The sequence below is a fragment of the Camelus bactrianus genome, chromosome 9 (genome assembly GCF_048773025.1).
Source record: "Camelus bactrianus isolate YW-2024 breed Bactrian camel chromosome 9, ASM4877302v1, whole genome shotgun sequence".
NCBI lineage: Eukaryota > Metazoa > Chordata > Mammalia > Artiodactyla > Camelidae > Camelus > Camelus bactrianus.
In genome coordinates, this window is record NC_133547.1 from 45,920,376 (window position 1) to 45,942,603 (window position 22,228).

General features: G+C 47.4%; 1 protein-coding gene and 1 long non-coding RNA gene across 4 annotated transcripts in view; one reads left to right on the top strand and one right to left on the bottom strand.

The window, feature by feature from the left end:
- IGSF3 (immunoglobulin superfamily member 3) overlaps window positions 1-791 on the bottom strand; it is a 97,042-nt gene extending 96,251 nt beyond the window's left edge. For 2 of the 3 annotated variants that reach the window (XM_074370254.1, XM_074370252.1), the window contains exon 1: window positions 638-791. The gene's annotated coding sequence lies outside the window, so the exon portion shown is untranslated. Of the gene's footprint in view, window positions 1-376; window positions 534-637 lie in introns of those variants that run through there. The other variant, XM_074370253.1, reaches the window with a different exon arrangement.
- Window positions 792-12,171: 11,380 nt separating this feature from the next.
- LOC123612668 (uncharacterized) lies at window positions 12,172-16,900 on the top strand. Its single transcript, XR_006719956.1, has 3 exons — window positions 12,172-12,480; window positions 14,469-14,627; window positions 16,637-16,900. It is a non-coding gene; the product is annotated as an uncharacterized LOC123612668 (long non-coding RNA).
- Window positions 16,901-22,228: the final 5,328 nt, after the last annotated feature.

The window sequence follows — 22,228 nt, forward strand, 5'->3', positions numbered from 1 at the left end:
CAGCGGCGAAACCGAGAGGGGCTGAGCGCTGAGCGGGTCCGGACACCTGGGTCCCGGTCCCGGACCAGGACGGTCAGCCTCTGTGGTCTGACCTTGGCCAAGTGGCTACCTCTGCCTCCACCTCAGTTTCCCCGCCCAGAGCAGGGCAACGGCAGGAAGCCCGACTGCTCCTGAAAGACTTTCACCAAATGCTTCACTCCTGGGAATTCTCTCCGCCTCCGAGCCCCGGCGCCGCGGGCAGCCCCACCCTCCGCGGGGGCAAATCGGGAAGGGGCTCCGAGGTGGGGCCGCCACTCCCGGGTCCACCCCCGGCCTCCGCCCCAAACGTGGGAGAGCGGCGCGCGCCGCGTCCCAGGTGGCCCCGCTATTGTTTTACCTTCCCGGGTGTTTATTTTTCGCTGATTGGAAAGAAAAGAGGAGAAAGAAGGGAGCCCGGGGCTCCGCTTTCGTCGCCGGGGCGCGCTCGCCGCACGCCGGATCGGCCAGGAGACAAGGTCTGGGGCCGACCCCGGAGCGGAGCCGGCGCCGGGCCCACCGCCGCGCCGCTCGCCGCCCTGCTCCGGGCTCCGGCTCCACTCGCTGCCGCCCCTCGCTGCCGCCCCTCCCCGCGCCGCCCGCGCGCCCACCGGATACCGACCTCGCCGCCGGCCCTCTCCCTCTGCGCGTCCGTCCTTCCCTCGGTCCGTCCGTCCCAGCGCACGCCTCAGGGGACGCGCCGCCTCCTCCCTCTGCTCTCGCAGCGGCACCAGCAGCCGCGCTCCGGCCCCTCCCGAGTCCCCGCCCCCTCCGACCGGCCCGCGGCACCCGGGCGAGGCGAGCGCGGGGCGAGGGCGGCGCCCTCGGAGAGAGGCACCGCCCCCGGGCCCTCCACTTCCCGCCCCGTCCCGCCCCCCACCCCGAGACGGCCGGCTGGGCTGGGGGCTGGGGGCCGGGCGAGGGGGCGGGCGGTGCCAGGTGCCGCGGGCGGCGCCCCGCCCGCACCTGCCTGAGGCAAGGGCCACCAGAGGACCTGGGCACCGCTGGCGTGGGGGCCGGGCCGCGCCGAAAGTTAACCTGGGGGTTCACGAGCAGACAGCCCGGCCGCCGCCTGAATGCACAGGCCCTTCCCGAAGCCCAGCAAAGGACTCCGGAGCCTGGAAGAGGGCGGCCTGGGAGCGCGTCCTCTCCGGGAAACAAAAACAAAGGCCTTTGCGCGAGGCTTGCATCTGTTCAGACAGTGGAACCCCACATTGCGCTTCACTCTGAGACAGGATTTCCTAGACGGGGAAACAGTCTGGGTTCTAACCCGGGTTCCTCCACTTCCCCGCTGCCGACCTTGGCCAAATTACTTAATATCTCTGTGTCCGTTTCCCCACCTGTTATATACGGAAACGGCCTACACTTAATAGGGTTACATGAGATGTCCATGACACACTGTAAAACACGTAGGATGGCGCCTGCCACATCTGAGGCACTCGGTAAATGTAAGCTATGATTATTTTATGAGGAGCAGTCCTATCTAAGCAAATGCATTTTCATTCATTCAATACTTGTCCAACACACACACGTGCTGGGTGAGCACGGAAGCACAAGGTGACTGAGGTAGAAAAGGACAGCCCTGCCCTCCCAGAGCCTGCAGTCTACTAAGGAGACAATAAAATAGGTATGGAGAGAAAAGAACAGGGTTGAGGTAATACATGCTAGGCCCTGGACCCTGTGTTCCTGGGTCAGGACGTGAGGATGAGGGGGGTTTGGTCAGGGCAGCGCAGGGGCAGGGAAGGCTTCTCAGAGGAAACGAAACCTGGGTAGAATCCAAAGGAGCAAAAGGAAGCACCAGAGGAAGATCAAGGAGGGAGGAGAGGACTCGCAGGCCCTGGAATCAGTCTCCTCAAAGGCCCAGAGGGAAGAAAAAGGGTGGCCCAGTTAGAGGACCAGAATCCTCTGTTGGGCCCAAATTCATCTGTAAGAAAGAAGTGGCAGGAAATGAGCAGAGAAGAAATCAGTTGTCAGAACCTGGAGGGCTCTGTATGCTGTGTAAAGGGTTTGGACTTTAGCCCCTGCAGATTCTGAGTAAAATAGTATTGTTATCAGATATGCATTCTAGAAAGAACGCTCTGGCCTCCGTGTGGAGGACGGATGGGCGGGGAGTTCTACAGGAGGCTACAGGGTGTTGCTAAACGTCCAGACAGGAGATGATGGTGACCAGGACCCCAGGAGTAGCAACAGGGAGAGGAATGAGCGGGTCAGGAGTCAGGCTCTGGAGAACGCCAGGCTGAGGATGAGGAATGGGGCAGAAAAACCAGGGCAACCTCAGCAACTGAGATCAGAATACAAAGGATCAGGCTGGGTGTATTGAGTTTGAGATGCTCAAGAGATATGTAAATGAAGATGTCCCAAAAATAATTGGGGTGAGAGTGGGAGGTAGAATGGAGTTCAGAACTCAGAAAAGGGCTGTGGGTTTGTAAGGTATTTTTCACCTATTGGACAGTGTGACAGTAAAAGGATTTAGTAAAGAAATAGACTGATAATTCACTCGTGAAAAAAAAAAAGTTAATACCCCTCCCAGGAAGCAAAGAAATACAGGACATGCTCCGGGGGTGCAAAACTAACAAAGGGTCTTATCTGCCCTCACCCCTCTCCCTTGGTTGTAAATTCCTTGTGGGCAGGATCTGCCCTTTAATTATCATTTATTCCAAACAACTCTTGGCGTTGTGATCTGCGTACAGTAATTACACTATAAATACTTCAACTGAATCGAATTAAATTAAATATTTATCACGTCTGCCAAGTATTGTATTGAAAATCTCTTCTTGGGTTTTTTTTTTTTTTAATTGAAGTACAGTAAATTACAATGTGTCAATTTCTGGTGCACAGCACAATGTCCCAGTCATGCATATACATACGTATATTCGTTTTCATATTTTTTTCATTAAAGGTGACTACAAAACACCAAACATAGTTTCCTGTGCTATACAAAAGAAACTTTTTTTAAATCTATTTTTATATATAGTGGCTAACATTTGTGAATCTCAGACTCCCAAATTTATCCCTTCCCACCCACTTTCTCCGGTAACCATAAGATTGTTTACTAAGTCTGTGAGTCTGTTTCTGTTTTGTAAATGAGTTCATAGTGTTAAATATTACCTCTTTTCCCCTACTGATACTAGCCTCTCCCACTTCTTATCTGCTGACACCTCCAGTTATTTATTGACAAAGAAAAGTCTCTGCTCTCATGCTGCTTATATTCTTGTGGGAAACACAATGAAACAAGTAAATCTATGACACAGTGTGATACGTTCTGAGAAAAAGTGGCATAAGGGAATTAAAGGTGTATGGAGGGGAAGGGAGGGAGGTAAGGAGGGGGATTCTGCTCTAGGTAAGTGGCCAGGGAAGCCCTTTCAAAGGGAGTGACATTTAAGCAGAGACCTGAATAGAAGGAGGGAGTAAGCTTTGGACATTTCTAGAGGAAGAGCCTTCCAAGCTTAGGGAACAGCAAGAAGAAAGCCCCTTAAGATGCTCTGAAAACAGAAGGTGTGATAGTGTGTCTGAAATGGCATGGAAGAGAAGGAGAGGGAGAAATGCTATCAGGGAGGTTGCAGAGGCCAAATCCTCGAGGACCTTGCAGGCCAGGGTGCAGTTTGGGTCACTCTGGCTGCAGGGGGCAAATAGAGCATGGGGAGGAGGCTGGAGGAGGGACACTGAAAAGGAGGCTTTTGTCATTGCACAGGTGAAAGATGACCACGGCTCAGACTAGGGTGGTAGAGATATGGGTTGTGAGAAATGGGTGGCTTCTGGAAGCATTTTGAAAGTAGATTCAATGGAATTTTCTGGAGACTTGGATATGGAGGGGGAGAGAAAGAGAAGAGTCAAGGAATCTCCCAGAAGATCCAGCCTGTAATGAAGCTCTCAGACCCCACCAAGTTCTGCCCAACACCTTCTCCAAGACCAGACTTCTGCCCAGGCTACTTCCTCCATCCTTGAACCCTGTACTCAATTATCCCTTCTCAACCTTCCCTACCTCCAACCACCTGGTCCCTTGGTATCCCTCTGGATGATCTGTCAACCCTGGACTTCCATCACCCGCCTCCCCCACCGCAAGATGTGATATGGCCAGTTCCCGCCTAGTGTCTTTCCAATTTCCACCGTCTAAGCTGTTCAAAGAACTGTGCTAACTCTAGGACAGGCAGAGTAAAGTACAATTAAAAGAATGCCTCTGCCCTTCTAACATAGAAACAAGTAAGTGATGTAAGCACTGAACAGTGGTGCTTTCAGAAGCTCATCCACAAGCAGAGAAAGAGTCAAGTCTTAAAGCAAGGAGAAGCGTCCAGGGAGAAGAGGGGACAGAAGTTCCCCGTCAGCAAATCTGTCTGATGCCTGGGCTGGATGTTAGCAGCTTGCTTCAAAACATCTTACGCTGGAATGTTGAAGCCTCTCCCAAACTGGCCCGGAATCAGGTTCATATTTTGAACGCTTTGGAAGACGCCTTAATCTTCTCCCCCAGGGAGTTAAACACAGAAGCCTACCTACCAAAGCACAGCTCCAGCAAAGCACTGCACTTGGGAACAAGGGTCCAGTGGTGACGGATTTTCCCACTTTTTGAGAAAAGCAAGAAATTCAGATGTTTGTCAAATTCTTCTGATTTTCTTTGTTGGAAGCTGGTGTTTAAAAATAAACCCTGTAGGGGAACAGAAGTAAAATTTCTATGTGGATATGATATAGCCAAGTGGTTCTCACTGTTTTGAGGTCTCCGGACCTGTTGTGGCTGCAATCAAAAGACTGATACAAAACCACAACTGACATAAAGTTACGTTTTTTTAAATGCAAAAAAAAAAAAAAAAAAAAAGAGGTGGGAGGAGCACTAGCCAAGTTCTCTTTTGTCAAGTGAAAGTCGAAGAGAAGGCATTTTGCCTAAAGATAGCCTGATACTGCGTGCTCGCAAGCCCCAATGTTAATTGCTCCTAATGAGCGCTGAAATGCCAGGTGGAGAGAGCAAGTCCTCCCCACCTCCCTAAACAGCCAAGTCGGAGCTCAAAGTGCCCCTGAACAGTCCCCCTGGTAGAAGCTTGCTTCTCAGTGATTACCCTCCTACACAGGCGAGGATCCCCAGAGCTGAAGACTAGGAATAGCTTACACAGGGTACCATCTGTCTTTAAAAAAAACATAGAGTTGATGATGATATGTTGAGATCAGGCTGGCAAGCGGGTAGACCCCTCAAGCTTTCCCCACAGGTGGGTACCATCTAGCGTTATAACAGGATCTGGATTTGCCCCCTCACCCCCAACCCAACTCTGAATGCTGGTTTATCCCAGAGGGGAAAATAAGATTCTATTCAGCAAACATTCTCCTTCCTCCACAAAACCCCACACTGTGCTTGCTGATTCTCTGGCTGACAGAGAACAATGGACTGGGGAAGAATGCCTGGGTCTGCATCCCAGATCTGCATTTATTGACGCTCAGCTCTGATCAAATTACTTGACATTCCTCGCCAAGGTTCCCATTGGTAAAGGAGGTAACAATAGCACATGCCTTCACAGGGGGCTTGTAAGGATGAAATGAGCCCATGTGGAGAAAGAACCTACCAAAATTCCCGGTGGTTAGTTCTCTTCACTAATTATGAACATCACACAATCCCAGGAGCCGGGAACCAGGAGCCAGAAATTCTAGCTCAGTCCAGGCTCTGTTGTTTACACTGTCTTTTGACCTCTCTGAACCCAAGTTTCTTGTTCTGTAAAATGGGGTCGGTCAGACCAGTCAGAAGGTCCCAAACTGGCAGTGCATGAATTACTCCAGAGGCATTAAATACAGATTCCCAGGCCCTATCCAGATGATCCGTTTCTAAGCATTGGTGTGAGATAGGACTAGATGACTTTTATTGGCTCTTCCAGCTCAAAATTTTATGATGGATTTTCACAAATTCATGATTCCATCTCCCCTGTCCAAGTTCATTTCTTTTTTAAAAATGTATTTTTTTTATTTAAAATTTGGTGGGGGAGATAATTAGTTTATTTTATTTTTATAGATTTATTTATTTTTGAAGGGGGAGGTAATTTGGTTTTTTAATTCACTTCTTTATTTTATCTTTTTGGCAGGGGGTAGGTAATTAGGTTTATTTATTTTTAGGTTTATTTTATTTTTTTGGCTAAACACGCACTCTACCACTTGAGCTATAACCTCCTCCCCTTTTACTTACTTATTTTTTTAATGGGGGTACGAGATCCTGGGTTCAGTCCCCAGGACCTCGTGCATGCTAAGCCTGCGTTCTATCACTGAATTATCCCCTCCCCTTCCCCCTTCCAGCAAGTTCATTTCTGATTTTGACTGGTAGGTCCCTCAACTACAATAGCAAGTCACCTAGATGGAAAGAATTAGAAGAGCTCATCTTTTCCACCAATATTCCATGCTGAACCTAGTCCTGACCATGGTCAAGAGGCTCCTGACCCTTCCCACCACAAATCTGGTTCCTCTTATCCAAAACCTCAGCAAATCTTGACTTTTTTTTTTCACCCCAACAACAGCCTTAGATCGGCTTCCCGGCACATAGCTCTGGCTCACTGCCTGGGTTCTCTCTCTCTCTCTCTTTCTCTCTCTGCACTCTTTCCCTTTGCTGGAGAATGGAAAGAACCCAGAGCCTGTGGGTAGGCAAGGATTTTGAGCTCAGGCTGAATGCCACAACACTTGTCATGTTGGAGTGACTCCTCTGAGTTAGATTGGCTGACCCCGATCTCTCTCTCTCGCTCTCTCTCAATGTCCCAGGGCAGCTGGGCTGGCTGCCAGGGCTGGCTGCCACTTTTAACCATGCTCTCACCCTGGTGGAGGACTCTTAAGAATTTGGCTTGGCCTCACTGGTGAAAAAAATGTTAGTTTGATCATCGAGCTTCTGTGCTCACACAGGGGAAGGTGTGTCACCAGAGATCGAAGATTCTAAGAATCCAAACAACCATAAACTTAGATCAGAACAGAGCCTCCTGGGTGTGAGGGTGCTCTCTCTGAGACATCTGTTACCCCACTGATCTCCAGGGCTGTCTGGCCTGCTCTGCCTGGCAGGTTGCCTGTTTCTATAAAAGAGTGCAAAGACATTGGCAAATCTCACCCAAATATATATGAGCCCAGCTGACAGTTTCCAAAAGTTCACTTGGAAGTTAATTATTTGGAACTCAAAACATATTTTCCCATAAGAGTAAAATAATAAATGGTGATTATATTTCCAGGCTGACACGCAAGTCTATTTAACCCTCAATATGCTTAAAATGCTATGTATTTAAGAGGAAAAAAAGCAGTCAGGCAACAATATAGTGGTATCCCCAGGGCCACTGTGGCTCTGAGGACACCTGTCGATGTGCAATAAGTATCTGCAAAACTGAGCTGAGCTTTTGGTGGCTTCATAAGGCAAAGAGGACAAACACCAAAGCCCAAGAAGAAGGTGGGGGCTTTGAACTTGAAGCTGGGACCCTCTAAGAGCTACATCCTCAGGGTAACTGACCCAGAATCAGCCCTCACTCAGACTTGCAACTTGACTTCAAGTCATCTGGATGCTACAGGAGTCCTTGAGCCTAGAACTTCCATTAAAGGGGTTCCAGATTGAGGGCAACATGAGGTACGTTCTAGAAGCAAATGAAAATTCTTTCAGGAGGGAGATCCTATCACCCTGGGTCTCAGATTATTCTAAAATGAAATTTCCAGCCTATAGTCAGATATAACCAAGAAATAAGACTGTGTGAGTGAGAACCAGCAGAAACAGCAGAAAACAAAAACAGGCCCACAAAACCCTAAGCTATTGGATTTATCCCACATAGTGGACAGAATAACTATGCTTACTATGTGCAAAGAAATGGAATTCAAACTTGAAAATTTTGTCAGAGAACTTGAAGCTGTAGAAAGATGGAGGAAGAGCATTCTGTGTTGAGGGGGAAACAAGTGCAAAGGTCCTGGGGCATGTTTGAGAGAGAGAAAGTCAGTGTGGCGGAAGCAGAGGGAGCAGAGAGGTGACAGGTGAGTTCAGAAAAGAAGGCCAAGCAAGACAGATCACACCAAGCAAGACAGATCATATGGGATGGGAATTGGGGCTTTATTCTGTGTGTCAAGGGAAACCATTGAATGGTCAACAGCATTAGAGTGACATGACTTAGTTCACATTTTTAAAAGTCCAATCTGGCTGTTGTATAGGAAATAGGCTACAGGGAAGTAAAAATAGGAGCAAGGAGACCAATTAGTAGATTATTGCAATGTCCGGGTGCGAGATGATGGAGGCTTACACTGGGGTGGTGATGGAGATGGTGAGAAGTGAATTCAGGATATACTTTGAAGGGAGAGCTGACAGGACATGGGGTGTGAGAAAAAGGTCAGACTAGCTCCCCACTCCCGTGTACGCTCTGTGTGATTCCATTCTCCTCTAGTCCTCACGTGCTCTCTGCTTCTCTCTCAGTAGACAACTCCTTAATTGACATTTTCAGCCCAGTTCTTTTTTTCCAAGCTTTACCCCTATAAAGCCAATAGCCTTTTGAAATTTTCTACCTGCAGAAGGAACTATATTCAATATCTTGTAATGACCTTTAATGAAAAAGAATATGACAAAGAATATATGTATATATATGCATGACTGGGACTTTATGCTGTACACCAGAAATTGACACATTGTAACTGACTACACTTCAATAAAAAATAAAGAAATATTCTACCAGATCATAGACTGAACATGCCCAAAACTTAGCTCATTTTTCCCTCTAAACTATTTTTTCTCCTCAATTTCCTCTCTCAGTTAATGATGCACTTTTCACTCAATCATAGAAGTCAGAACCTTGGGATTAATTTCAGGCTACTCACTTTCCAAGTCCTGTTGGTAACAAGGACTGCTGATTCTCCCTCCTCAATATCTTTCAAAGCGATGTGTTCCTTTCTGTTTTTATGGCTTCTGCCCTTGCTTGGGGCTTCATCACCTCCTTCTAGACTATTGCCATGGTTTCCCACCTGGTCTCCCAGCTGGTGGGCTCACTCCCTGCTCATTCATCCTTCTAAAGTACGCATCTTTCCAAAGTGCAGATGAGACCCTTCTGGAGTTGCCAATTGCTTACAGAAGAGTCAGATTCCTTAGAATGGGTTACAGGCACCTCCCCCAAGTACCCCCCAACACCTTCTTTGAGCTTACTCCAACTTCTCTAGGCTCTTGATCCTTCCCACTACTATACAGTCTCACCCAGTTACCTACGGTTTCCTGGACGTGCCCTTATATGTGCCTGTGATTCCACCAGGTGCGCCGTCTCACCTTCCACTACCTATCAACCTGGCAAACACTCACCCTTCTTGTAGGAACAAATGAAGCATCAGCTTCTCTATGAAGCTCCCTTCTTCCTCTCTCCCTACCTGCTTCCTCCTAGCACTGAGTTCATCATCTGTGAAAGCTATGCAGACCTCTAAGGTAGTGCTTCCCCACTAATTAAGGTTATGCGTTTACTTGTGGGATTTAGCTAGTGAGTTTCTTTAGGTTAGAGACTGTCTGATGTAACTGTGTCTTTCACTCCCTGAGCTGAGCCTGGCCCCTGGCGGGTGGGCCCTCAGCTAAAGCTTTATGGGCTGGATGAAGGAGTGTTTACATGAATACCTGGGACTATACCCTCAAGCCCGCAGAGTGGACCCCCAGCCTCTGGGCTCCAGGAAGTCACAGCAGCCAGAGGTTGGGGCATTTCATAAGTTTCCTTCTGGGTGACTTTATCCACAGCATCTGCTTCGCTTCCCAGCTGCTTTGTATGGATGGTTCACAAAAACAAGCAGGAGGTCAATTTTTTTGTTTCTACTTGTACCCAAGAGCCTGCTTTTTTAGTTCCATCCATGAAGTCCCCTGGCTCTCTACCACTGCTGCCCATCTCTCTGGCTTCCCCACATCCCACCCAGCCCAGACCTAGTGGTCCTTGGGACTTGATCGGGGACAGCATCTCCACTGAGGCTTTGAGTGAAGCTGACAGTGTTTAGGAACCCACACGTACACCTTAGGTTCAAAGCATAAGTGATCACACATGGATGTTAACCAGCCTCCTGTGTAATCGCTTGTGATTTCTACAATACTTCTCTGACCCCTCTCCTCTTTCCCTTCTTTCCTCGCTTATAATTTTCTATTTATGGAAAAGGGGGTGGGGAGCAGCAGAAAGGGAAGAAAAAAACTTGGAAAAGAGAAGATGAACCAAAGAAGAAAAATTGGGAGAGGGGAAGGAATGAAGGAAGGAGCAGAACGGGAGGAAAAGAAAGAAGAAAGAAGGAAGAGAGAGAGAAAGAGAGCGAGAAAAGCAAAGAAAGAAAGAAAGAAAGAAAGAAAGAAAGAAAGAAAGAAAGAAAGAAAGAAAGAAAGAAAGAAAGAAAGAAAGAAAGAAAGAAAGAAAGAAAGAAAGAAAGAAAGAAAGAAAGAAAGAAAGAAAGAAAGAAAGAAAGAAAGAAAGAAAGAAAGAAAGAAAGAAAGAAAGAACCTTAAATTAAGTAACCACCTGGATGTCTGAGAAATGTGTCTGAAGTATCTCTACTTAAACAGCAGGGACCTCATGGCAGATATTACACATTTAATTGACTAGAGAAACCAATCATAGAACAAAGCCCCTTTCTTTGTGAGCTGTCATATGATAACCCAAACACAGTAGTTGCCATTTTTCTCTAGACACTATCAACCACAGCCGTCTCTCTTGGACCTAAACTGTTCAAAAACAATTTTTTTTTAAATATGTGCATGTGCATCAGTCACAAGACCAAAGTAGCCTCCGTTGCAGCAAGGGCCACCCTGTGGAGCTCGGCCGGGCTCTCCCAGCCCACAGCCCACTCCTGGCCGCCAGATGTCCGCCAGCCAGAGGTTCCCTTTCCTCCTCACCCACCGCAGAGCCGTTCTGGTCTGTGCAGCAGTGGGGGCTGACAACCCTTTCCCAGCTCCACCCCAGATCTGAGTGGGGCCTCATCTTGCCTGCCGCCAGCTGTGGGGAGGGCAATGAGCAAAGCCGCCCGGGGCAGGAGATGGGGTGGGCGAGGTTTGTTCTAAAAGTTCTGCAGCTGCTGCTTACGAAAAGGCGTGTTTTCTGCCTGAGAATCCAGTGGTTACCATGAGGGAAAACCAAGTCAGACCTCACTGCCAGGTTTGAAAGGCACACCATGAGCTGGGGGATGCAGAGGGGAGCACACATGAGTCCTCCTCCCATGCCTTCTGGGTGGTCCTGTGTTCTACTGTCGAGCCAGGAGGCAGCTGGATGGCCCCTGACCCCGCCCTTCCACCACCTTCTCCTTCCCTTTCTCTCCCAACACTTTCTTCTACTCTTCCTCCTCCTCCTTCTCCTTTTCTTTCATAACTGCGGATTTGGAACACAATGAAACTCTAGCAAGGCAGTCACCCAAAGAAAGGAATACCACCCAAAGATGCTGCCCACCCCACCTCCGGGCCGTGAGCAAACTGGGGAAGGCAAATGACCGTTCCACTTGCTGGGGAAGAGCTTCTTCCTTTGCCAGCTGTGTGACCTCAGGTGACTTACTTAACTAGCCAGCCTCAGTTTCTTCATCTGCAAAATGGAGACAATAGCACCTGCTGTATACGAGGAGAGATCGAGGAGAGATCGTAGTTCTTGGTTCCTAGGGTTAGCATGGGGAGTTCAGGGGTAAGACACTGGCTGAAATCTGTAGCACAGAGTGAATGCTCAATGAATTCAGCCACTTAACAAATCTGAAAAAACACCTACTAAATGCCAGGCTCTGTTCTGGGTGCTGGGGGACCAAAACAGACAAAAAGAAAACCTGCTCTCATGGAGTTAACATTCTCAGAGGGAGAGACAGACAAGAAACAAATGAACAAGTAAAGCAGGTAGGATGTTAGATGTTAAAATGGGCTGTGAGAAGAAGAAAACCAGGGAGGGGACAGGAGTGCTGGAGGAGGGGGGCAGCAATTTTAAATCAGTTGACACTCCCTGGAAATTGACATTTGAATGAAGAGCCCAGCCTGCAGATGTCTGAGGAAAGAGGCTTCTGAGCAGGGGGACAGCAAGTGCAAAGGCCCTGAGCCAGGAGTGTACCAGGTATGGCTGAGAAGCATCTGGGAGGCTGGCATGGCTGCAGCTAAGTGAGGAAGGGAGAATATTTGGAAATGAGGTCAAAGAGGTAATGTTATGTGTGTGCAGGAGGGAAGGGTGGGAGCAAGGAGTGCAATCGTGTAGGAACTTGTTGACCATTGTAAAAACTTGGGAGAGTTTTAAGGAGAGCAGTGAAATCATCTGATTAATGTTTGAACAGGGTTGCTCAGGCTGATGATTTGGGAACAGACCACAGGGGTCAGAGTGGCAGCAGGGAGACCAACTAAAAGCCAGTGCAATAGACATGCAGGTGGCCTGGATCCGGTGGTAGAAAGGAGGTGGCAAGAAGAGGCTGGATTCAGGATATGGTTTTTTAGGAGAAGCTGACAGAATTTGATGATGGAGTCCATGAGAACTGTGAAAACAAGAGAGGAGTTGTAGAATTGGCCTGAGCCAAAGGATAAAGTCGCCATTTATGGTAAGTGCTATGAGTTCTGTTTTGGGCTTTATGAGAGGTTAAGACCTCAATAGCCCTCAATGAGTCATGCACTGGGGTTTGTACGTTGGGACTTGTCCTCTTAGAAGCCTGCTTCAGCCATAGAAGCAGCCCAGGCTGTTCTGTAGGAGAGTCATGTGGAGGACAACCAAGAGCTTCGACTAACGGTCAGACATGTAATGAGGGCATCTTAAACTGTCCAGTCCAAGTAAATCCTCCAGAGGACTTCAGTCTCCTGAGAGGCCAGCAGGCGAACCATCCAGCTGAGTCTGTCCACACTGCCAGTAAGCTTTAGGATTTGTGATGGAGCAACAGATAACTGGTACAATCATGTGCAATCTGAACTGTCATATGGACATTCAGATTAGGATGTCAAGTAGGCAGTTGGATGTCTGAGTGTAGAATCCAGTGGGGATGTCCAGGCTGCAAACACCCCTTGGGAGTCATCAGCATAGCACTGATAGCTAAATCCATGAGGCTGATGAGAGCACTGAGGGTGTGAGTTTAGGTCAGGATAAGGAATTGTAGGATTGAGCCCCAGGACACCATAACATTTAGAAAGGAAGATGGATCACAAATATGACAGAGAAGGATCTGCTGGTGCAATAGGAGAAAAAACCAGGCATGTGTGGTGTCCTGGGAACCAAGTCACAGATGCTGTGTTACTGGTAGAAAGAAGGAATTGATTACGTTGAATACTTCTAACAGATCCAGCAAGATGAGGACTGAGAATCGTTGGCTGTATTTAGTCCATAAACATCTTTAGTTACCTCAAGAAGGAGAGTTTTAGTGGAGTGAGAAGGGTGGAAGCCTGCTCAGGAGGAGTTGAAGAGTGAATGGGAGTGCTGTATATAAAATAGATAAACAACATGGTCCTACTGTACAGCACAGGGAACTGTATTCAATATCTTGTAATGGCCTACAATGAAAGAGAATATAAAAAGGAACATGCATATACGTGTATGAATGAATCACTATGCTGTACACCAGAAATTAACACATTATAAATTGACTATACTTCAATAATAATGATTTTAAAAAAAAAGAGTGAATGGGAGGAGAGGAATTGGAGCATGGTCATAGATACCCCTTTGGAGGGATTCTGATATAAGGGGAACTAGGGAAATGCATCCGTGGTGGTAGAAGGATGTGCCGTCAAGGAGGGCATTTTAAGTTTGGGTGCATGTTGTTCATGGATGAGAATGATCTAGAGGAGAGAGGAAAATCCAGTCAAGTGATGCAGGAGACAGAAAGGAGATTGGCCGGATGACGTCCTTCAGTAGAGAGGGACTGAAACTTAGGGTCCAAGTGCAGGCACTGCCCTTGGCTGGGAACAAGAATGGACCATCCGTCATGTGGGAGGAGAGGCACAATGGAATGTGGGCAGTGATGTAAGCTGGTGAGCAGATGTAGGTAGAAGAATTTGGAACTTCTTTACTTATGTTTCCTAGGCAAGTCATTGGCTGAGCTTGAGGATAGGGGAGGGGGTGTTGGAAGGTGGAGGAGGAAGGGGCAAGAAATGAATGGTAACCATTGTGTGACCTCCCTGTGGGAGGTGAGGGTGCCCATCCTCCGCATTGCTATCTGAGAGCTCAGGTCTCCTGCTCTGGTAGTTGCAGGCTTTGTATAGTCTGTAACGTAGACTGACTTTGGCAGACACAACTGTGCCTGGACAAAGCCATTTCTTACTTCCACCTCAACACCAAACCCAGTTTTGTTTAGACATCTGGTGGCCCAAGTGCTTAGGGGAGTCTGCACCTTTTCCCTGACCAAGGCTGCGAATCTCTATTAGCCTGAGCCAATCGGGATAATTCTGTTCCCTTTGCCAGCAATTGTTTTAGACCTGGACATGTGTTACAATTCTGATCAATAATATGTTTGTGGAGAGGGGAGATCTGCCAGCAGTCTCGTAGAAAAGATTTTCCCTTGTGATAAACAGAGCATCATAGAAAGGATATTTCTTTTCTTAGCTCCCCGGTGTTGGATCTGAGTACAGAACCTGGGCCTGAGCAGCCGCACTGTGACCAGTTCAGGGGTGGTTCCCATGCCGAAGAAGGGAGGTCTTTAATGATGTCACTGAGCCACTGAACTCAACCCAGGAGCCTCCCTACCTCCTGACGTCTTAGAAGGTGAGATACTGTTACTTACTTTCCTTATTGATGCTGCCCTGTTGTGTTGGTTCATCTGTGACTTGCAGCTGGAAGAATTCTGATACACAGAATATGAGCAAAATAGATGCAGCATTCAGCTGGGCCTTATCGAGGACACCAATTCAATTCAACGCAACAGAGATAAAATGAGATCAAAGTGCCAGGCGTGGTATTAGACACAGATGAATAAAACTCCCTTACCATGACTTTCTTGTAACAGATCTATGTGTGTCTGCTCTGGGGCATGGGGATAATAAAATATAGAAATTACTATTCTAGAAAGCAGACTATGTTAAGTGCCTGGAAAGAGATGCAGGAGGTCAAAGAAGACAGTGATGACACCCACTGGGGGACACTGGGCTAGTCTCCATGAAGTAGAATAGAGGCTGGGTCTTGAAAAGCAGGTAAGATTTTTGGAGATAGACTGAAGGACTTCCCAGATCCAGAAAAAAAGGAGACTGTACTAGAATCAAGAAAGCAGACTGGACTGGAAAGCCAGGTGGTGCATTCCGTCCAGCTGGCCTACAGAGCGTGTGTGGAGGCGCAGTGGAGATACTGAAGGAGAGTTACACTGGGGCTGGATTTGAGACACCTTAAACACAAGACAAGAAATGAGGCTGCTCAGGCTGAAAATGGTGCCCCCGGGGATTTTCTCAACAGACGAGTGACAGGATCAGAGCTGAGTGTGGGAAGATTCACCCTGAGAAGGACCGAAGCCTTTTCTTCTTCACTCAATAATTGCTCTAATTATTTGCCACACCCTCAACACACACAGACATTAATACAGATGCACCTAAAGCCTCAGCAAAAACAAACAAGAGAGAATTACATTCTCAGACCCAAGCAATGGGAGGGAGGGAAGGGGGCAGAGCGTTTGCCCTGGCCTCGTACAAACCTCTCCAACCCCCCTTCCTGGGTACCACTTCCCGCTTCCTTTTACTCTCCCTTTAAAAATCTGCCCCCAGTGCCCACACTTGCACCAGGACAGTGGTCCTCTGTCTTCTAGTCTCTAGTGTTTTCCTGCAGGGGAGCTCCTATCAGTCATAGTATCCTTTGCAGAACACCATGAAATATTGATCTATTTCAGTCCAAAATACAACCTATGATATAGCACAAAATTACACATTTAGCTACTGTATGCTTAAGTTGCTTAGAAATGTTACATTTAATTAAATTTCCAGACACTAACACACAATATAAAACCACAACCATAAGCCCAAACACCTGTCCATAGAAAAAACAAGCTGTCAAACTAAGCACCAGCGGCTACGTCTGGGTCCATTAATATTCATTTGCTACTTGCTAATTCTCTCTGTCATCTGCTAGCACTGGCCAGTGGACAAGCAATAGCAGGTGCCAAAGATTTAATAAAAATGTAGAGAGGAAAAACAAAAAGCTGGAGAAATTCTATCCATTAGCTTAATTTTTCTGGGAATTGGTATGTTTCATCGTTCATTCAACAAAGATTGATTGAGCAGTTCCTGTGTGCCAGGCATCGTGCCAAGGGGAGGAGACACACAGAAGTAAGGTGCCATCCTGTCTCCCTGGGGATGCCTAGTTGTGGCTTCGGTCAAGAAAACACTAGTGGGGCAAGAGGAAGTGAGTATTGTGCTGGAAGTGATGTAGGGACCGGCAGAGCCTAGAGCCTGGAGCCAGCCAGCCAGGGCTTCATGGAAGATGAGCCGGGAGAGGTAAGTCTTGAAAATAAGCTGAAGGTAGCTCAGACCAGCACAATGTCCATGGAATTGTGGGGGAGGGCAGGACCCACACAGGGACGCCAACTTTTACGTTTTGTGAGATAACAATCCTTCAAAATATCATCTGCCATTATCATAATTTTAGAGATGAAAAAAGCATTTTAGTATCAGAAATTTTTTTAAAAAGAAAGAAAATAAAGAAATACACACTTTCAGAAAAAAAAGAACAGTCTTGTAAGTAGTATAAACTCAACTCATCACATCATTCTTATTTGTCTCATTTTGCTGCAGATTCATAAAAATGTGAGTCCTAGAGCTGCGGTGGTGGGCAAAGCTGGGGAAGGAGCCGCAGGAGAGAAAAGAAACGTCGCCAGAGGTGCCAAGGCGTCTGGGGCTTCGTCTTTCTGGGCACCCTGTGTTTGGGGGAGGTTGGGGTGCAGAGCCAACTAGTCCCAAAGGGCTGCATCATGACCTTCTAGGGTCCTGGGCACACTCTCCTTAGGGGAGGAGGGGGCAGGGCTTCCTGTATAAAAATATTACAAATTACATTTTATGACTATGTTGGAATAAAGAATATAATCTTTGACCCTACCAGCTCATTTTTTCCCCCTAATGTTAAAATATTTTTGTGAGCCCCTAATAGTATTGTGGGCCTCGGGTGCTTTGCACACTATGCCTAATGGATAAAGCAGGCCTGAAGGTCCTCAAATGTGGGGCAGCCCCCAGTGAGGTGGCGTGCCAGAGGGCCTCCGTCACCATCATCCCCTGGCTGGTTCCGTCTGTGGAAAAGTCTGGCCCTGCCTGGGGAGCAGCAGTGGACTAGAGGAGGGTTGAGGAATGAAGTCACAAGAAGGCCAAATACCAGAGAGGTATGCAGATCTGGTAAATGAGCGCAGCGAGACTGGACACCCCAGGGGGTGAAGGGCCATTTGCCAACAGCCAGTCACACACGCTGGCCTCTTCCAGCTTCAGGGACAAGAAGCAGCAGGGACCAGCTCTTCCTAGAAATTCTGCCAGATGGCCTAGCATCCTGGGCTTGGCCTGATCTACATTTTATCAGCCCAGGCCAGACCAAGCTTCTCAATTCTGAGCCCCTCCTCCACCAAGATCCTCCCCGAATCCCACCTCTGTTGTGGTCTGGATAATCTAAGGCTAAATTTTAGTCCTGCTGTCTTTTCGTCCAAGTCTCAGGTGTTTGTTTGTGGGAGGTGGGCACTGGGGCTGTGACTGGTGCTTTTTCCCTTGCTTCGCCTCAAAGGATGGGTTATCTAGGATGCGCAGGGCTGGAGGGCAGGGACCAAGGTCATTTAAATGCACAGGGCACTTGAGGTGACTGGTGGGAAGGCAGAGAGAGAGTAGAAAGAGAGAGAGAAAGAAAAGAGGAACAGTAGGAATTCGCAGCAGGAGCCCAGCTGATGTTTTTGAAAGCCTGGTGCATCCTTACAAATGGGTGTGCTCTGACACGTTGCCCTGATTTTTCTAATTTAGCCTGGGTAGAAGAATTCCAAAGACAAATGCATGATAATAAAAACTGAAAGAATCAAAATGGACACAATGTAAATGTCTAACCAGAACAGTGTCTGAAGGAGTAAAGAGGATTCTGATGCTCTCTGCTAATGTCTTTCCGCCCAATATTTTAGATTAAAATAATTCAAAGCTACAGAAACCTTGAAAGAACAGCACAGTGAATATTTATGTTGCCCTCCCATTTCGCCACATTTGCTTCTTCCCTCCATGCATATGTGTGCCTGAGTGTTGTGTGCGGTGTGTGTATTTACATGAGTGTATTTGTGTCTAGGTTTTTTTCCCCCTAAACTATTTCAAAGTAAGTTATTGACATTTATGACATGTCACGATGGAACTACTAAGAATGACATTCTCCTAAAATACGACAATTACACTGAAGACATTTAACATTAGTGTGATAGGATTATCCAATGTATAGTCCAACTGTCAAAAAAATACATTTTATAGCATTTTTGTGAGAAGGAACCAACCAGATTCACTCATTGCAGTTTGGTTGTTATATCTTCTTAGTCTCTGTGAATTCGCAAGAGACCTGCCTTTTGACTTTTTGTCTTCCTGACACTGACATTATTCAAAAACGTCCAGCTGGTTTTCCTGCTGACTGTCCCATGACCTGGGGTTTGCTGATTGCTTCCTCATGATCATATTCAGGCTGAGTGTCTGAGGGAAGATACACAGGTGATACCGTGTGGACCCCACTGCACACATCAGGAGGCCATGAAGTCGTAAGGTCAGTTGCCCTCATTGTTTGTGATGCCAAGTTTAATTATTTGGCTAAGGGGATGTCTATCAGATCTCTTCAGTGTAAAGACAACTTTTGACTTTTGTAATTAATGATTATACTGTGGGTGTTTTTGTTTTTGTTTTGTTTTTAGGGGCCAAAAGTCATCTACTTTTCCTGGACAAAAAATATCTTCCCTCCATTGTCCCATCAAACACCGCACTGACATTACGGTGTGCCTTAGAGCTCACACTGGCACCCAAGAGGCTGCTCCTATGGCGGGAACCTTCCTGAATGTAGTAATGAATACTTTGCAGCATGTTACAGTTTACAGAGCATTCCCCCCATATTACAGCTTTTTGTTTTCCCCCAATTCCCTTTTTCTTCTATGAGAAGGGAGACGGTTTAGAATCACTCCCTCATTCACTCACTCACCCATCCCTTCCTTCTGACCACATCCAGGCACGGAGCTGGAGGCAGGGGCTTTTGGGGATGAGTGAGATTGGCAGGTCTGGGCGAGCAGACGGACACACAGACTGCAGTAGAGACACACTCTGGTGTGGAGAACTTGATGATGAAAGGAACCCACAGGAGAGAATTACAGGGAACTGGAAACAGTCTCCAGTTTCTCCTACCATTGCCTTATGAGAAAATGTTTCCTCCTTTTAATAAATTAATTTTTTTAATTGAAGTATAGTTGATATATAATGTTGTGTTAGTTTCTGGTGTACAGCATAGTGATTCAGTGATACATATATGTTTCTTCCTTTTTAAAGCGTTGTCAGTTGGGTTTTCTGTTACTGTAGCTAAACGTGTGCTAACTGATCCAGTATTGTCACTTGCAAATGAGGAGATTAAGTTCCCAGAAGCAAAATGGTTTTGCCAAATGACACTCAGCTCTTAAGTACCCGAGGTTGTTCTTGATCCTGAGCACCCTCTGGTCTGAGCCTCGGTGCACTCTCCAGCTCCCCAATTCTGCACACAGAGCAGAGATGGCCAGACAGAAAGAGGATGCCCGGGACACTTATTCAGGTGGTATGAGCGTCGGTCACTTTGTCCCAGGTGGCTGAGTGATGGGCATTTCAGAGGAGGGAGCAATTTCATTAAGTTCAATGCTGTTCACGTGGACAGGTAGGTAGACTACACAGTTCATCAGCCCACACAGATGAACAGACTGTCTGAAGGCCACAAAGTGTAAATACAGACCCAAGGCCCAAGTTTTGGAGAGACCAAATGGATGCATAAAAGACTGAATGGCTCCCGGAACAGGAGTCAATGGAAGGAAAGAATCTATTGGTCTTGGGGCCACAGAGTAGGCTCAGTGTAGCAACGAGCAAGGCTCGCCAGCCTGCTGTGAGTTTGAAGGAGGGGGACAATTAGGCATGAGCTATTTGCAGACAGAAAGGGGAAAGGTGAACAGCTTAATTCCAGGTGCAGGCTTGACGCTGAAGACTGTTACCTCGACAGAGGCTGTGAGCAGATGCCCGTGGTCATCCTTGTAAAGGGCAGCGCCCAGAGTCAGAAACATTTAAAGCATACCTTCTGAGCTTTAAAAGAGGCACCATCTATATAAATATGAAGGTCAAGAATTTTAAACCCTTGGCTGCTAATTGTCCCACTTCACCTTAAGCAATTTTGCTAGAAAATGCTGATGCAGCCCGCATCTGTGGTAGTGTGTGTGTGTGCGCACGCGCACGCGTGTGCGCTTGTGTGTAGGGGAGGTGGTGAGAGCAGGGAAAATGTGGCATTTTTGCCAGCATTTGCCTTTTTTTTTTAAATTTTGGTCTTTTTTTTCCCCTGCTGTTCTCCACCCCTACAATAAGCTGAGGCAGTGTAAGTTACAATTTATTAGCTGGTTGCTATGGGTAACACCAGTGCTCCACAGACATCCCCTTCAGAAATAGTAACATTTAATGTAATGTAAAACAGAACTACTGTATCACCACTTGGTTGGCTTCTGCTGGCTTGCAGTATTATATCCTTCCCTGCCGAGACCGAAGCCTTGGGAAATTAGCTCGTGCGGTTATTTTATTATGATGATGGGTGTCTGTCATACCCCGTGTTTCATGAAAAAGAGAGCTTGCCAACTAAGGGTGTCTGCAGAAGCTGGGGTGCCAGCTTGGCAGGGCCACGCAATGCCCGGAGACCTAATGTTTGCTTCATCTTCCTGTTCATTATTTAAGTCAGTCTTCTCGAAGCCGCATCCCAGGAGCCCAAGGCCACTTACCATTTCAGGGAGGCTTGTCATAACTACCGATGGGTTTTATTTATTTGGCCATCTGTATCGTATTCGTAGCAGGCTGGTTAACAAAAATTTGTGGGCCGGTAAATTTTTAGCATAAGATTTAGCTGTAAGGGAGATTTAAATGGAAATGATTAGGCAATGGCAACCCGGAGTACAGTCATTCAACTTAAAATAAACCCAGAATAAGAGAGATTGGCATTTCCAGGTCACCCACATTCTCCCTTCTCTGCCCACTGTCGCCATCAACCACCCACCTCACCGCAACCCCGCCCAGAGCACACCTTCTGCCAACAGTCTCTCACTTCTCCCTCCTGCTAGCGGAGCTGTGGCCCTTTCACATGTGGGTCACTGGGTCGGGCTCCAAGTTTGTCTTGTAGGGTCCACTTCCGAAGGAGGAATGCTGGGGTGAGAGAAAGACTATGAGATCTGGAGCCAGATGGTCCGTGTTCAAAGCCTGACTCTGCCGCTTTCTGGCTGCAGGACCTTTGGCAGGTCACAACTACTGGGAGCCTCAGTTTTCATATTATGAAATGGGTTAATAGCATTTACCTTGCACACGTATCCGAAGGATGAGAACGGGGAAATATATGTTACATCACCTAGCACAGTGCCTGGATCATGGTAGGTGTTTAAAAGGGGGTCCCACTGACTCTTTTACTTTTCTGGAACCTGAGATGTTATTCCTCCCTCTGCCTGATTGACTCTTGGCCAGCTTGTCCATCTGGGCAGCTCCTCCTTTTTGTTCAGGACTCAGCTCACATACAACCTCTTTTGCAGTCACCCTGCCACCTCCCGTTCTCTGACCCTTCCTCCTCCTGCTCTCAGCTCTGCGTGGCACCTCATGTACCCCTGTCGCAGAAGCTCCAGTTTCTCTTCACACGTCTTCCTCCCATGGGCTCTGGGCTCCTTCAGGGCCAGGACCTTACCTCTCTCCTTCTAGTGCGGTACAGAGATTTTCAAGGAAGTTTGTTGGATGTACAGATGAAGTAAGGAAGGAACTAGTTCTTTAATTCATGTTCACCTGCCACTACACCTAGGGGACAAAAGCCCAGGCTCCAGGTCAGTGGCTGCCACTAGGACTAAGGGATAGCAATATGCCACCGTCTCAATGGCTCAAAAGCCTTTGGCAGCAATTCACAAAAGCTGCTGCTCACAATGGCTTAAAAATGAGAGCATTAATTACGCCCGAGAACAAGAAGTACTGCCCTTCAGTGATGTCACCGAGGACCCAGATTCTTCAGCGACACCAGGCGTTGCATCCAGATCAAATGGCTGTATCTGTTTCTCTTTTTATGAAGGGAAAACCTCTTTTAGAACTTCCAATCGCCACTCAGTAGACTTCTGCTCATGGTTCTGGCCAGAGTCACCTCACGAGTCTTTTCTGAAGTGA